Source organism: Triticum dicoccoides, chromosome 7A (assembly GCF_002162155.2).
Source record: "Triticum dicoccoides isolate Atlit2015 ecotype Zavitan chromosome 7A, WEW_v2.0, whole genome shotgun sequence".
In the NCBI taxonomy this organism is placed as follows: domain Eukaryota; kingdom Viridiplantae; phylum Streptophyta; class Magnoliopsida; order Poales; family Poaceae; genus Triticum; species Triticum dicoccoides.
The window spans coordinates 678,009,517-678,028,105 of NC_041392.1; the positions used below are offsets into that span (position 1 = coordinate 678,009,517).

The 18,589-nt window shown below is 41.4% G+C and overlaps 1 pseudogene; it reads right to left on the bottom strand.

Moving 5' to 3' along the window:
- Nucleotides 1–403: 403 nt before the first annotated feature.
- LOC119328009 lies at nucleotides 404–17,951 on the bottom strand (annotated as a pseudogene).
- Between the last annotated feature and the right edge of the window lie 638 nt (nucleotides 17,952–18,589).

The following is an 18,589-nucleotide window of genomic DNA, read 5'->3' on the forward strand; positions in this document are numbered from 1 at the left end:
TATAAAGAAATAGCGAGGAGACTTAGAAAAGGGGCCCAGCTAAACCGTGTGGTAGGCAAAAAAAAATTCTCGGTCTGAAATTCCAAAACGAAACTGGAAAAAAAATCTTATTGGTAGCTGAATCTGAAACCGGAGCCATGATAGCCACAGCCACATCAAAAAACAAAATTCAGAAACAACACTGCACTGGACTGGATTGTGCATGCAACATTATAGACATCATGTAACTATCAGTAGGTTATAGTTCGCTGCTCCTCTACAGAAACAATTTAGTTCACCTGATGGGGAAAACGAAAGCAATTGAGTTCGCCTTAATTCAATTTCTGCCGATCGCTAATGCTCCAGGAAGTAGAAGAGAGACATATGTACAAAGCAAACCATTGTAATAAGAGTTAAAAACACACTAGATGAACTGGGACGACGATGTTTGCACAAGGGAGTCAGGGGACGGTGCCATGCCATTGAGGAGCCTCTCGACCTGCGACCTGCCTCCCTTGGGCATACATGACCAAAGTGTCCCTGTTGCGCCTCAACACATCCACGATCACGTTGAACTGCCAATCGTTCACCACGTCAATCATCTGCCGCACCACATTGTTTGCATACTGGTGGACTATCATGCCCTGCATGACCAGGCAACCACACAAGATTAGTCATGTATATCTCTCTAGGGATGTTTGTCGAGTAACGGCGGTAAGATCTCAAGAGGCACATACCACGATATGATTTGCAGTTTGACCACCGCCTGCACAAAGGATCTCATTTATGAGAAGCTTGCAGTCGTGGTAGCTGCCATAGATTAGGCACTTCTCAATGACTTTGGAAGAGTGCTTCTGGTGGCTCATCTGTACTATTCTCCCAGCAAATTTCAACATAATAATTTCTCGATGACGAGGCCCCCCATGCTCCACAATGTACTGCAACATGTCAATAGAACACACATGTGAATGTTTGTTTAGCTGCGAGCCATTTCATCAAATTACAAACCACTCCATATTTTACCTGCACAACATAGTTTCCATATGGGTCTATAGACAACTCCCTTGCACAATCTAGAATCTCCATGATAAACCTGTCCATAAATTTAGGATCCTTGCAGAACTCCAACATTTTCTAAGGAAATGAGCGGGCGGAATAATTAGTGAACATGGTACAACACTACAAGAAATATGTCAACTTGTGACCATCACTATTGGTCACTGAAAGGTCATGGTTTTTTATTTGCGACCTTTTTGTGACCAAAAACAGAAGGTCAAAAGCTGGCGGTCATAAACTGACTATAGCGACCTTTCTTCTGGAATGGTCGAAGACGTTTATGACCAAAATATGTCTATTGTGGCGTTTTGGTCACTAGCAACCTCCCCAGGCCACATAGGCATCCAGCGTGGCAATCTGACGTGGCACAAGATTCAGCCCGGTCCAATTCGATTTTCTACATGGGCCTAGCCCAACAATTCAACCTTTTTAATGTATTTTTTCCTATTAATTTGGTTGACTACATGGGTCAAGCCCACATTTTAGCCTTTTTATCTTGTTTTTTCAAATGAGTCCAGCCCAATGTTTTCCAGGTTTTTCTTTCCTGGGCCTTGGCCTTTCCACATTCATTTATTTTTGTTTTACTTTTTTACCCAAAATATTTGTCCAATATAATTTATCCTTAGCCTCTTTAAGGTCCAACTCCAGACCATTTAAAGAAAATTTTCAAACCAGTTTGAATAACAATATGAATCAAGTTACCACGAATTAGCTGAACATTACGGAAATATCTCAGAACACACATTCTACAAATTTCCATCACATATGTACAGATTCAAGCAACCTACAACATGTTGTAGTCAAGCATTCAGGTGCGGGAATACCCTACAACAGGAAGAATAAATAGAACAAGCCTATCTAGTGCTTCACGACGAGAAAACATTGTAATCTGCTTCTTCAAGTACTGCTTCTTCCTTTTGCAAAACATCTGGACATTCAAAAGAGAACAAAAAGTATGTCACCGATAGAAGAAATATTACACGGATACTTTTAATATAAAAACTAAAGACACACCAGTATTTTATCATTCTACTTATTATTATTTAACAAGCTCATTCTACTTATCTGGAATAGGCATATTCATCAAAACAGGGAATTGAATTGGCACATATGACAAACTTAGCAAGAAATAAGCATTGAATGTTTCACATACACGACAAGGTTTAAAAACGACAATTCAAAGTTACAACAGATCAAAGTTCCATTTGAGTATAAGGAACAATACTCATATTCAATCAATAAGCAACTATGTCAAAATTAATTCAGATTTACTAATGTGTGTGTCAAATGATACATGTAATAGGACAGTGGCGTTAATACTAATCAGGTTACTCAATCATAAGGCATGTGAGCAGGATTGATGAATATGGCATGAAAAACCAGTAATGTGAAACTGGACATACAGGAAGAACACAAACAAAGTAAAATTGTTTAAGAAAGGGCAAATGGGCAACTTTGACACATCAGGGTCAGTATATTTCCTTGGAAATATACTCACAGCCCTGCAAATAACAATGTGCATCAAACAAGAAACCACCAGAGATAAAGCATCTAGAGAAACCGAATATGGTGTCCACTTTATTCTACAACATCATCATCAGGATTAAAACAACATATGTATATTCAGTGTTGGATTAGACCATATATTGTACCAAAAGAAAAAAAATCAGTTGTTACAACCAAAGAACTAACGGGGCTTTGGCAATCATTCAGCAATTCCCATCTAGCCAGCAGCAATACCACTAGTACTTAACCAGAGTCAACAAGCAGTAAGCAACAGAACCAGCTAGTAGATACAAGCAACACACTCTAAAGAGGAATTGATTTTGATGTCAGTTTCTAGTTTACCAAAAGAAACTCACATATGTAGCATCAAGGAAAACCTGCAGCTGCAGCATTGATTTGATTGTGAGGAAATTTGTGAAGGGGAATGGGTGAGACAGTGTAGTGGGGAGAGAAATCTCCAGTACCTCAACTCAGCGGCATTAGGAACGGACGACGACATCATCATGCGTCGACGTCCCTTGTACGGCACCAGACACGGCTGCGTCACTGCCGACAGAGGGCTCTCCCGGCACGCGACCATCAAGGAGGAGGTGAGCAGGCCCAGCTCGACGCCGCAGACGGGGGAGTGCGGCCGGAGATGGCGGAACCGGCGACGCAGCTGATCTGGATATGGATCGGCGGTGGGATACCTACATCAAGATTCAAGAATCAAGGTTTCATCAGTAAATCATAAGAAAGAAAATCTCAAGTCAAGTTTTCCTAAATCAACTAGACTTCACTATGTAGGTACTACCAAGTACCAACAACTTAAATGGCTAAGTACCACGCTTTAGTTCTACATCTCTACAGTTCTATATTTACCAACCCAATATGCCCAATTTCCCACGGACCGATTCACAGTTATTATAACTTACGGGTTAAGCCTAGGGAATCAAAGGAAATACACATCAGAAATGCTAGGTACATGTTGGGGTCAACACTACAATGTTTCACACTTATTTTGCACAAAAAACCATAGGAGGTTTGTTGTACTCGATTAGGAAACAGTGACAATGGCGGAGTGAATAATTTCATATGTGCATATACTAGGATGACTTTGTGAGGTACTAGCACACACAAAGCACTAGTTTACCAATCAGGCTATCGCTGCTCGAAATGAAGAGGCTTCACTGACAAGGTACAAACAAAATAATAAATACCTAACTGTCAAGCTACAGCTCTACATTTCTACATGTTCTCAAGCAGAAAAAATCTTTGTGTGTGCACTGCGTGCCTACTCCGGCCTCCTTACATTGCAGATCAGCTCCCCATGGAAACCACCAGCCGCCAGGAGGTTGTCTTTCACCGTCATGGTGCTGATCTTCACCCTGGACAAGGGCCGACCTCCCTGCATATCTTACACAGTGTGGTCGCACAGTGGATCAGAGATTGACCGACATTCTGACGATGCAGGACTATCACATCGCTCTGTGGTAGATCACCTGATTTGGGCCTGCCACGTTGAGCACTTCTTTTCCTCTCCGGAGTAAGGACGACCAATGCCTCACAGAATAGTTCTGCATCACGTACACATCATGCTTGGAAGTAGCCCACAGGAGGTTCCTCAGCTGCACATGTACAAGTATACGGTCAGTGCGTTCGTACCAGAATTCTTCTTAAAACTCAGCAGAAATACAATGATGCAAATGAGCGCCATTTTATTCAAGCACACCAAATTCTACTGCGTTAACAAACAAGCATGAACACTTAACCAATTAATCAATATATATACCCAACCATTCGTCCAAATTAAATAAGACATAAATTAGCTACATAATTGGAGTTAGCTTATCTTAATCAGGGCCAATCAAGCTAGGATCCATAACATGAAAAGGAACTTGAATTAATTGCTGACACACATGGTATTCCTTTGTCCCTCGTCAGCTAGCTGCAAACAAAGGCACCACGCACGAACGCTTTCCGTCTTGTTACCTTTACAGGCTAACGTTTACTTAATTATTAACTGTAGATGCTCCTAGCAATCTAGCTACCTTGTCCCCCCCTGCCCTAATCAGAGAAGATCTCCAAGTGCTAGACCAAATAATTCTGGAGGCAAACAACTACAGGTGTCAAGGAATTAAGGTGGATGACAAATTCATCACACCTGAATCTGAAACAAATTCCTTGACTGACTGACTTGACTGAACATACATCCATGCATGTATCACTTGAGCTAGCATGCACCAACCAGTGTGTAACTAACCAACTACTCTAGCTAATTAACTTCAAGCATGAACAATTAACCAATTAAACAAGACAGAAACTAGCATAATGATCTATAAACAAAATGGGAAGTAAGCAGACGTGACCTGGAGGTCGTTGGAGAGCTCGGGCGTGACCTGGAGGTACTTGGTCTTGTCCTTGAGCCCGGCCATGGCCACCTTCTTCCCCCTCTCGTCCCCGAACACGGACACATACACCTTGCACACCTGTGGACATAAACCGGAGCAGAGACAAGGAACTCATCATCCCAGATTGCAGCGCAGCCGCATCGTTTTGAGGGAGAGTCCAGGCGTGACCTGGATGTCGTTGGAGAGCTCGACGTCGGCGATGGTGGTGGGGGAGGAGAGGTAGCGGTTGGCGCTGAGGGCGGCCTCGGGGAGGACGGCGCGCTGCATGACGGGGTCGCGGGTCAGCATGTCCGCCAGCTCCCGCTGGATCTGCTTCGCCACCATCCGCACCCGCCGCTCCTTGGCCATCCACCGCACCACGCGCAACCGCCGCACGGAGACGGGCGCCTCGGCGGCGAGGGCCCGCGATAGCGGCGGGGACACCAGCGGCCGGCACGGGAACATCCTCGCTGGATTCGTGGTGGTGGGGGATTTTGCGCCACGGTGAGGCCGTCGGCCATCGCTGTGGGGAGTGGGAAGGGGAGGGGCGAGAGGAGGAGGGCGTGGGGAACGGCGACGAGCTCCGCCGGAGGGAGGTGGTAGCGGCGACGCGAGACAGCGAGGAAACGGGGGATCTAGATGGTGGAAGGAAGGATGGCCAGCGCTGGGGGCGATGAAGAGGTCGGCGGCGGCGGGGGTGGGGGAGGCCGACGGCGGGGGTGGGATGGCAGAGAGATGGAGGTCTGGGTCGGGGAGAGGGGGGTCTGGGAGGAGGTGGCGGTGGCGAGGAGCTGCGGGAGGAGGAGTGCGGGTTAGGGTTTGGGCTGCAGATGGATGGCTGGATGGAGAGGTGGAGAGTTGGACGGATGGATGGGCGCCATGTCATCGATCCGTGTGACAACTAAACCCACCAATGAGAATAGAGCACATATAATTGTGTTTTTCCTTTCGTTTTTCTTCTACTTTTACACATGAAAAAAGTCAAAAAAATGGTCTCACATTATGCATATGTTTGTATCTTGAATGGAAAACAATGTTGCCTAAGAAATTTTTCATTTTCGTTGCACCAAATATTCATTTTCCATTTCTCGAGTGCCTAAAATAAGTTTTTTTGTGAAGGACCTACCAAATATTTGTTGCAAAATTGGACCAAATCAATTTTCTAAAATATTAGGCCATATTTAATGCACAATTGATCAAATGGTTGGGTTTCAAAAGGTTTTATCCACCTCTTGTGAAAAAGAGAAATTTTCACCGATTCAGCAGGAAGCGAGTCAAATTTGAACTGCAGCTACCTCATAATTTGCTCTTTATTTTTTCCAAAAATCATTTCTAGGTACATAAATATCTATTTAATAAGAGAAACACCAAAAGTTTGTCAAGATTCAACCACTAGCTAAGAACGGTCATGCCCGCCGTTTTGACCGCATTTTGAAACGGGCATAAAAAATTCAAAAAAAATCAAAAAATTGGAAAACCTTCGCATTATGTCATCATATGTGACCAAGTTTCCAGGAAAAATAATAGACTTGTAATAAGCCAATTGTTTTAAAAAAGTGTTCTCAGAAACGAGCTATCACGTGTGGAGATCAATGGCTTTCAAGCCAAATGATCAATCTTATGGCCACATTCATGGCATAGTTTGTTCAAATGATCTCATATTGTGCACAAGGGTGCATATTGGAATGGCAAATAATGTTGCCTAAGGAAGTTTTCATTTTCTTTGGACGAAAAAACCATTTTCCATTTTTTGAGTGCCCAAAAGGAGGTTTTTTTTGTGAAGGACCTCCCAAATAATTGTTGCAAAATTGGACCAAATCATTTTTCTAAAATACTAGGACATATTTAATGCACAATTGACAAAATGGTTGGGGTGTAAAAAGTTTTGATCCACCTCTCGTGAAAAAGACAAATTTCCGCCGATTCACTTGGAAGCGGGTCAAATTTGAACTGCAGCTGCCTCATAGTTTGCTATTTATTTTTTCTAAAAATCATTTCTATGTACATAAGTGTCTATTTAATCAGAGAAATACCAAAAAAATTCCAAGATTCAACCAGTAGCTAGGAACGGTCATTCCCGCCGTTTTGACCGCATTTTGAAACGGGCATAAAAAATTCAAAAAAAATTAAAAAATTGGGAAACCTTCGCATTGCGTCATCATATGTGGCCAAGTTCCCAGGAAAAATAACAAACTTGTAATACAACAATTATTTTCAAAAAGTGTTCTCAGAAACGAGCTATCACGTGTGGAGATCAATGGCTTTCAAGCCAAATGATCAATCTTACGGCCACATTCATGGCATAGTTTGTTCAAATGATCTCATATTGTGCACAAGGGTGCATATTGGAATGGAAAATAATGTTGCCTAAGGAAGTTTTCATTTTCTTTGGACGGAAAAACCATTTTCCATTTTTTGAGTGCCCAAAAGGAGGTTTTTTTGTGAAGGACCTCCCAAATAATTGTTGCACAATTGGACCAAATCATTTTTCTAAAATACTAGGACATATTTAATGTATAATTGACAAAATGGTTGGGTGTAAAAAGTTTTGATCCACCTCTCGTGAAAAAGATAAATTTCCGCTGATTCAGCTGGAAGCGGGTCAAATTTGAACTGCAGCCGCCTCATAGTTTGCTATTTATATTTTCCAAAAATCATTTCTAGGCACATAAGTACCTATTTAATCATAAATACATGGTTTCGTGGCGATACGTTGAGGTTTGGGCGGTGGTCGAGGGCCCCAACTCTAGAGCGTGTAAACTCGCATGCCCGTCGCGTGGTCACCGCGTGACCCTGGCATTGCCATTTGTTCTGGGCGGCATAGGCATGTCTAGTGGGTTGGGCACTCCCCAGGTAGGTGCTAGGAAGAAAATTACAACATAAGATTCTCACGAGGAGACCGATCGATGCTCAAACATGAATTAGCAGCCAAGTGTTTGATTAGTGGTACGGGAAATGTACATGGCTAATGGGCGTGAGTTTTGGCTGAGGATGATCAGTTACTAAGAAGACCGTCTTCACAAATTTTCAGCTCAAAAGGAGGAGCCTAGGTGGTACTTGCTTTGCAAACTACCACACTGGACATAACTACGAATGTTGAAGCTCGGCTCAAAATAATGAATGGATTGAGCTGATATTTGTTGGAGGATGGTTATTTGGGCATAGGAAAGCACTGTAGAAAATGGATACTATTTGGATATGCCAAAGTGGTACTTCCTTCACAAACTGTTGTTCTGAACAGAATAGGAAAATGAATATTTTTGAATTATTTTTGAACTAGGCAAGGAAGGTTTTTACATATTTGACGAAGATATGACCCAAAGAATTTATGAGATTTTTTTGGGAATTTTGGGAATGACAGAAATATATGTGGCTTCACAACCTAGGGCAAAAACTGCCACATGGACATGACACATAGGCAAAACTGATGAGGTGGCGCCTAGTCATAGCAACCCACCACAATTTACAAGGCTATGACCATCTATATTGGTCGCTAACAACTAGAAATAAGGCAGCGGACTAGCGCTGTTTGCTTTATGACCATTTCCTCTAATGAAATTATGACCTTTCTGACCAAAATGGTCATTATGGTTTAGGGTTTAGAGCCCCCAGACAACTTTTGACCAATTGGTCTAAAATGGTCATAAATTTATGACCAATTCTTCGAGGGTCACTGACAGAAGGTCATAAGTTGACATATTTCTTGTAGTGCAAACAAACGTCAAAAGATAGGAAGTGGTAAAAAGTGTAATGCCCAAACTAACCTGAGCCACATGGCATCCGTAAGGATGGGTGGATAACATCTTGGCATTGCCACATAAACGTCTATAGATGAATTGGATATATTGCGGCTGCACACACTCCATGCATTTCTGAACGGCATGGTTTGCATGTTGATCACAGATACATTTGAATAGGTTGCTATCAAGCTCCTTGGCCATCTCTATTTGTTGATCAATATCGCTTATTTCAAAAGCCTGAACAAAGAGACACCATCAGTGACCAAGCTCGCAACGAAACAATATGGCATACTAGGGTAGAAATTTAAAACATAATGAAACATAATCAGCTTAAACTATTTATGTATTTGACATTATATTATATTTGTAATAGAAGTTATCTAAGATAATCAAAATATTAACAAGAGAATAAATGAGAATGAATGGTTTGACGAAATTACATATTCTATCTTACATGACATTACAAAACAGAGGCCTTCGAAATATAAAAGTGCAGTTTTGCAATCTACAAACACACCTTAATTCCTTCAATCATGAGATGTTAGAAAAGATATAGTGTTCAGCTTACCTTCTAGATCACCCGGCAACCATAGAGATGAAGGCTTAGGTCTAACACATGCCCCATTAGATTAGCAATTAGTATCCTGAAGTAGACTCGCGGTCCATGCTCAAGAAGCTATAAAAAATTAGAAGGTAAGTACAGAAGTTTATGTCTGATAATCTCAACATTCTTAATTAGACAGTCAAGATACAAAATTCTATAGGAACTGGAGGAAGAAAACCTTTTGGACAACATAAGTGGGAAAGGCATCAGTGGCCAGTGTAAGGATGCTAGGAGTGATTTATTTATATAGCATAACTATCTCTCCAGCTGTTGCTTCGTCAAGTTTCTGCTGTATAAAGCAACTCCCAATTGGGTCAGCACTGCATGTTAAATACAACAAAGGGTAATGGATGACTTATACACCATATAAGGTCGCAATTTCTTCTAGGGATGCATGGCACAATAGGAGGCGTAACCTTAAGAATATACTGACTGAAACTGATGCTTAGTACTTGTGATATATTAATAAGGTAATTATGAAGATAAGGTTGCATGAGTTTTGTGCACCTGAGAGCGGGTACGTGGCCCTTGACATTAATGAGCCGCATAGACTGGTTTACTGGATTCTTGATCAGCTTAAGAAGTGAACTGAACTCAGAATTCCCAGGAGCATTTATATTTGGCACATGCCCCATAGAACATGCCATCTCAATGTCAAGAGCATAGTGATTCTACAAAGCCTCACGGGACTGACGCCATAACCTGTATGATACTTCCTGATCTGGGTGAATCAATGCACGAAGGCATGCCTCCTGTATCGCCATCATATTAGCAAAATTACTAGGCACAATCCCTAAAGAAGATGATGATGACTGTGCACGCAAATCTTGAACGACATCCATATTCGGTAGTGGAATTTGGGAGTGTAGCTCAGTATAATCCTTGACAACAGTGTTTGTAGTAGAGGCAGAAGAGTTCACAGGCTGAAATGGATTTATGTATGTGTCACCAATTTGGAGCAACTTCTGATTGTGTAGATTCGACTCTTCTTCGCTCTTTGGATCATCCTGAAAAGGAAACAAAAATTTATTATTTCCATTATGGGGAGCACTCATGGTGCATATATTTCCAATAGGTAAAACAACAATGACAACCGGTGGTTACTAACTCATGATCATATGGTAGTTTCAAGGGTAAATTCCATCCATATGTTAGATATATGATACTGGTAATTGCTCACTCCTCAGTGGATCACACTGAATGTAGAGTCGACGACAGTAAACTTTCCTCAATGCAAATTTTATCTACAACAATGAGTATTTCAACTTTCAAGACAATAACAAAAACTGAAAAATATTTGGGTTTTTTTGGGCAAAGAATTATTACTTCGTGTACAAATGTAGTGTTTCCAAACTAAAATCAATAAAAAATGTAGGTAACTTGAGCAATACAATCAACCAATCACACAACAACAGTTTTAATCATGCTAAACCAATTTGTTTTGCAATCTTAAAAATTTAAAAAAAAAGTTGACCAGAAGTAGTGGAGAGCACTAGTGTGCAGTGTAACTTCCATCTCAATCGACTGATTAATATAGTAATCGATCCAATTGCAATGAAAAATTTCAAACATAATATAGGGAATGGATGGTGCCCGTCACTATGTTCATCTAATAACACTAAGATACAATTGAGACAAACATCTCTCACAAATATAAATGAAGGGAGGTGATTCACCGCCATTTGATAAGAAAAGCATCATCCACGAGCTCGCGATGATGCAAGCGACGCCTCGCCCGTATTGTAGGTACTACTGGCTCTTCCGTTATCTAGGCATGTGCATGGTAGATATGTCGCACGACAAGAGAAGCATAACAAGATGTTGTCACAGTGTAGCACGAACAATGCGGAATGTATCTCAATCTTTGCCCCATCTAAATTCATGGGGAAGGCGACTATCATGGAGTATGGCGAGATAAAGAAATAGGGAGCAAGGCAGTGAAAAAATGGGGAGAGATCTCGACAAAAGATACAAATGACAAGAGATGAGAACGACCCAACAACAAAAGACTGTTAATAATTCGATTGTTTATGGACCAACCACCTAAGTGAAAGATCATTATGTATCCTTCAAAAGGTATTCATATCCTAACAAATTTATGGTTGCTCATGTTATTCGGGGAAAATGAAAATCTGCTATCTCGAGGATTACAAGCATGCCCTAGATAGCGAGGGTCCTGTCTCTAGAGACCTAATCGTTTTTTCTTCATAATTTATCCCAAAGACAAGCATGACAATGCCATTTAGATTGACAAGAGGAACAAGAATAAAAAGAACAAAAGATTGAGGTTTATTTTTACAAATTCAGGTGGCTGAGTCGGAAAATTTAGGATCAACCTTCTTTATGATGGCTCTGATGTAACCTTAGTTGTTCACCAAACACCTTAGATATCCGATGGATAGTTTCTGGATGAGGATTAGGAAGATTATAATTGATGGGCAGTGAGAACTGGAATACAATAACTCAACAAGAAGCATACATGGTGCAAGTAGGGGGAGGACTATGATTTGCGAATAAGAGGACACAAGAGAGGACTACCTATAGAGGCAATAGTTTTGATGTGGATAAGGTAGGGAAACTATGAGATCAAGGGATATGCCCACTAACCCATCCCGTGAACAATTTGAGAGATGTCTCACAACATTGATTTAGTTTATGATTGGTACGCCAAATCAGGGTGTGGTTTGGACACTAAATTTAAGTGAGCACGGTTCCAATTTGCAAGTAGTGACCTTCAATGGGGAATGGCCATGGAGAGGCTTTTGATGCTAAAATCAATATAAATTCTCTATGGGTGGGTGTGGTAAATTCTATAGTGGCATCAAGGTAGTTGAGAAATTTTTACCATGTCACATTAGGCTTTTATTCATTTGAAACTACAAATGTGAATAGTCAGTATCTCAAGTTTTATACGAAATAATTGATGTGATGAGGGTGTATTAAGTCGCGTAAAAGGTATGTTCCACACATGCCATTGGTCTTATAACGTCACCTTGTTATAAGTTGTTCTATACAAGCAAATCCCGATAGTGCCATGCATATCATAACTTGTACGATGAAAATTAAAATATGGAACAAAATGTATACTTGTCCTTTAAAAAAAATAAAACTAGTAACACTAAGTCAAACCATCAACTATACTTCATTCCTTGCCATGAATTATTGTATTCAATTGAAGCAATTTCTTGTAGTGCTTTTGCACCATGACATTTTTAACGAGGGTATTTTTGAAATCAATTTTCTTAAATAGTTTCTATGAAGGGATTTTGTAGAGAGATAAACGCACCGTTGGTCACTCAACTCTTGCGAGATGAGCACATTGGTCACACTTCTCTCAAAATGCTATGAACCGATCACATTGGTTTATTTCATGAGCGATTTGGCCACTCCCCATTTCTAACCATAACGGGGTCGACGTGGTGTGCTAACTCGGTGTATAATGACTAGGCCTAATGCATGTTCCCCTATTTGAAATTGAGCACATGTAGTTTGTTACTAAATTAATTCAATGGTGACAGCCTTTTCATCCTCGGCATCGACGATGATAAAGGTAGCATCACCGCAGCTCGACGACAATGCTTTGGCAGCCTGGTGCTTGATCTCCTCGGCCTGCGTAGTGGAAAGAGACGCGGTGAGCACCGGCTGGTCGAGATGTTTTTGTGCACCACATGGGCGTCCTATTCATGATGGTGAGCACAAACACCTCATACGCGGGCATTGGCATCCCAAAAACCGCCTGCTTGGTAGGAAACAACTTGTCCTGCTCACCATCACCAACGTTGTTGTGCAGCTATGCCTAAATCACCTCAAGACCACCTATTGCTTAGCATCTTCCTGCTCAATCTCCTCGCGGTTAGCAAAGATCTCTAATGTCGTTAGCTCGATATCGGAGGAGTTGTAGTAGCCGCCTATGCAAGAGGAGGAGTTGGATGTGATGGACATGGAGTAGCCAATGCTAGATGAGACGTTACCCATCCCAGGCGCTGGGCGGCGGTGCCATTGCGGAGATGCCCACCGTTGGAGACCCACAAGGTGAAAAGCTTCCTCGCCATTATGCCAAATGAGAGGAGGACTGAGCAATGGTGTTGCTTGTCTATGGCGAAACCATGTAGACCAACCTCATTATAAAGTGAGCTGGCCATAGCTGCAACGGGAGAGGGCGATGGCGGTAAAAGAGCATTAGCAGGAATGGGCGATGGCGGGAAAATGGAAATGGCAGGGGTGGGCAATGGCAGGAAGGGGCAATGGGCATGGGGGCGCTGCCGCGTGTTTCCCGTGGCAACATGCGGACGAGCGGCGGAGTAGAGCAGAGATGAAGAGATGGTAGAGGAGGCTTTGCAAAAGACCCCCCCCCCCCTTATCTAAGATTAAAGTGAAGGTGTGCATTGAAAAAATGTCCCCCGAGCTCAGCTAGTTTCCGGGGTGTTTTATACAAACTAAACACCTCCTGAGCGACTCCAATGTGGGACGCACGTTGAGTCAACATGCCACGCCCGCACGGATAATGGTTAGGAATGACCGAGTGACCAGTTCGCTCATAAAATATCCCAAAGTGATCGGTTTGTCACATTTTGAGAGAAGAATGACCAATGTGCTCATCTCACGAGAATTCAATAACCAATTGTCTGTTTATCTTTTTTGTAGATACTAATTCATATGAAGTATATACACTCCTTCAAAACGTATCACAAGGAATGACTTAGGTACTAGACACATAGTTCGTTTCTGCATGATTCACACTAGGCTTTGCATCTGACGGTATGCTTCGAATGAATGAAATGTAGTTTCTTTATTGGAACAATTCTCAGACAACACCATTAACTCTTCAAATCTCTTATCTGTTGAATCTCACAGGTAAATACAGTTACTTAACTCGATGCGTTATTCAAAATTACAACACAATAGTTGAATCTGACTACTAAACATTGTTACTTAACTCGATACGTTGTTCAACATTACAACACAATGTCTATTAATGTTACATAAGTTTTCCCATTGATTGGGAATGTTTGACAAATGTGCATCAATTTGGATGTTCTAAAGGGAGCTCACTTAAGCTTGTGGTTAATGATCCTTGATGTCTCTCACACCATAGATGAAGGCTTGCATCCTTGGTAACTAATAATGGCATAACTGTGACTCGTGGAAGTGCTTCCATGTACTACCCATACAGATACATATGAAGTAAGCATTGCTAGAAGCTTGTTGATACACAACAAGCTAGTAGAATGTTGTCCTGAAACTCATAATCCAAATGCAACCATCCCAGCCGGTGTAACAATAAAGATATTCAATCGCACTTGAATAGAATTGATATCATTCAAAGCATCTTGATACATGTTTTACTTATTAATATAGTAACAATATGGATGCAGGGTGTATGCCCCCGGTCTCTAATCACAGAGTTGCAGTTACTACAATTAGCCCCCACATTTGACCACACAAGGTGATCACTTGGTGCTTCCTTCACAGAGCTTAATCACTGCAATTGGACCAACTAATATACTAAGCACTAAAGGTTGAACCACCGCTCTCTCTAATAAGTAGGCTTTGGGAATCGAAGCATGATGTTTCTTTCCTCCTTTGGGCATGCTGAGAAATAAGTCTTCAAGGATCAAGCCATGCCTTATATTAGAAATAACCCCGAAAGTAGGTTGTCGGCATTTAAGCATGCCTTTAAGACATTGCTCATGTACCTATCTTGATGCCTTTGCGAACTTTAACTTTACACACTTGGGTTAAAGGTACACATCAAGTAGTTTGTTTACCCCTTTTGATCAACTGGGGTGCCTTTAGAGGTTGTGCTTCGTTAACCATGAATGGGCTAACCTTTATTGTCTTACTTCAAGTGCTTCCTCTTTTTTGTAAAGAATAGCGTCAAGGACACTGGAAGCACAACCTAAGAGACAAGAACAAGGCCTATGACTCAATGTTTGTCATGATGATCCGGTCCCTATAACATGAGCAAAAAATTTAGGGTCTCCATGAATGTGTTGATTGATAGGAAGCCCTTATCACAATTCACACACGAAATGAAGAGGAGAAGAACCAGACACAACTATTTTTAAATGCTAAGAGAAAATTTAATATGATTGCACTAATCAAGCACACTGTATGAATGGTTACTTGGTTGCGGTGCATACCTAGAACAACCAAATATATATTGATCTACTGTCATGAGGTGGTCCACCCTTGTTGATGGCTTGGAGTCTGAAATGTGCTCCAAACCAGGGCGGTTTTGCGATATATATGATTCCACCCCCCCAATCACCTGACACCTTCACTTCACGGCAATGCTATCGATGGATCTATCACCAGGCGATTGCACAATCATGACCTCCATATTTATGGCACTTAAGATACATTCATTTTAGGATCCTCCACCTATGCTTCAACCAAGTCATATCACCTACTTGCCACCACCACTTGCCCCGCCACCCACCACTAATTATAAGGGGAAATTTATACCCCCCCCCCATATTTGTTGGTGCCTTGAGGATTTGTTATTTCTTCGATAGTAACATGTTGTTTTGCCCCATCCACCTTAGACCTTGACTATTTGACATTTATATTTTTTTAGTTGACATTGTCTCGATATGTAAAGCAATAATCTATTGGAAATGTCCCTAGCAATATTTGTTCCCCACCGAACATTTGTGCATCTCCTAATCTCCTCTTTTTCAACCACACTAGAGCAGACCATGGCGTCAGAGGTCTCCAGGATGAAAGAAACAACGCCCCCTAGGGTGAGGGAGGACATAGAGGTGTTGGAGAACGTACACCACAACATGGTCGGTGACTGTAGTGAGGTTTGTGCAGGGTCGGCTCCTTGTACGCGACCTTATCTCCTTATAGAGACTATCGATAGGCAATAGAGCATTGCTTGACAATGCAATAAACAGAGTCGGTGCAACCCTTTCGGCAATCAGTGTGACAAGGTCATAGTCAGTAGGACGCACGCATGGGTCCCATGTGACATCGACACATCTAGAGACCCGATATACCATTGGTGCCGAACATGGATCGACATGCCTCCTTTGGCCATCGTATTCATGGACCGTTTACCCCTAGCTTAGTCAGAATTGGACGCCGAAATTAGAGAAGGGATTTTTCCGGGCACGCTGCTGCCCAGGTAGCCACATCCATGTTTTTTTAGAAAGGTCGCCGCATCCATGTAGGTCACCACACCGTGCGTCAGCTCCGTCGGAGGTGGAGCGGGATGAAAAACTAAAGTGTGCTTTACTAATATGCATTTTTGGCCAGATTAGAAGATGTTTCATTCATTAGGAAGGCTACTTCTAACCCATTAAGGAAGAAAACGAGCAATCCAACAACCATTCTCTAAAACAAATGGCCAACACCAGGATATTTTCTTTCGTCTCCTTTTTTTGGCGGGAACATGAGGCTCTTTTCCATTAGGATAGAGCACCGAAGGATATGTATTAGTCTCGAAAACATTACTTAAAAAGTCCCGATAGGTATCATAGGTATGGACAAAAAAGTACCCTTTTTAAATGTAAAACTGATTTCCAAATAATTTGGTTCACTAGGCAACCGCATCTACGGTAGCTAATAAGCAACCTACCATTGTAGTAATCCGTGGTAACTAAAAATTATGGTGGGAAACATATCCTGCTCTCATTGAGTATATTTATATAAAGTGGTACCATTGATGATGTACCCAATAATTATATAGTAGTACGATACACCTGGGAACTTAATAATATTCTCGTATATGGAAAATTATTTTCCAAAATACTGCTCCGGCCCACTGCACTAAATCATGTGGAAAATTCCACTACCGTCAATTGGTGCCACATATATGTATAGAAGTACCAATACAACAGAACTAGAACCCGCATCCCTGGTGAACGTTCGCCTGGCAAACAGAAGTGATCCCCTGACAGTTTTCACTGCATTTGTGGGGTGTGTGGCTGGTAGTTTTTAGAAACTGCCCTGGTAGTTCTTTCCATTAGGGGTGTTTTTTGTGTGGATTTTTGGCCAAAAACTGCCGGCCTTGGGATGGGGATCGTGCAGCCAAGGGGGAAGGGGTTTGCTGGGGTTGGTCTCCTAGGGAACGTCATCTAGAAAAGATTTTCTAGAACTATACTATGAGCGAGTGTTTCACTTTCGACTCTATCTTAATCGTGTAACAAAAACAAAAATATGATTTGACACCTTATTTAATGAGGAAACAGAGAGTTGCCATATCTCAATCTAGATATAACTTTCGCACTAAAACTAAAAATACTCATATATTCTCTCTCATAAGACCCATTAGAAGAGAGATCTTTTAGATACAGCAATAATAATATCTGAACACATAGTATTAAATATATATGATGTAGTTTATTATGATATTTGCGAAATAATTAATATACAGGTGTAAATGCATTATACTTGTTTACCTATCAATACACATTTATAGCAGTACATCAATTATCAGTTTTAAATAGGATGCATTATATGTATGATGTAAACAATGATATACGGGGCTGGCATAAATAATAAATTAATTACCTGTTCATCTAAGAAGCTGAGGAAAAGGCTCATGTCACGTTGACGGCCGCCAAGAGCAATGGTGGCAGCATCGTCCTCCCATATCTCTTTGCCATTGTCTATCCCGCTGCCACGATGGAAATGGGATGCTGTTTGCACGTAACGGTCAATGGCCTTGGATTTGCCTTTGTTATCCATCTCTCTATAAAATTTTACACATTGACAGCGTAAAAACATGATTCTTTTTCTCACGGGAAAGCTACATGCACAAGTTTAGTCCATTCAAACAAACAAGAGCAAGAAACATGTATGCACCCAAAATTAACGAACATGTACTAGTACGCAAATCAGATCTAATTAGCTACAAGCAACAAGTCCGAGAAATCATGATAGATCTAGATAAAATATGTGCAAGATAATACAAGGGAGTTGTAATCAGTGAACAGAAAATTAACCACGCACAAGATCTGATCTAAACTCTTGTATTGCATCCTTTGCCAAATTATTCTGATTCAAAGGAACACAAGCATGAATTCAACATCTACACTTAATAAAGATGGCCAGAGAAAAATTTATAGCGTCTGAGAAAAAGTCAGATCTAGCACAAGAAACATCAAGGAGAGGAGACATGGATTAGATCTAGAGTAGCTAAGAAGCACAAGATATGGAGTAGTATATACAACTTGCCTTGTGTGAAATTGAAGGAGAGCCCGGTGGAGTATGCAAGTAGTAAATAATCTTCCGTGGTTCAGAGGAACACTAATATGCAATTAGTCCATGCTGTAACCAGAAGAGGATGTTCTCTGGTTCAAAGGAACACGAGAGTAGAGCCCGGA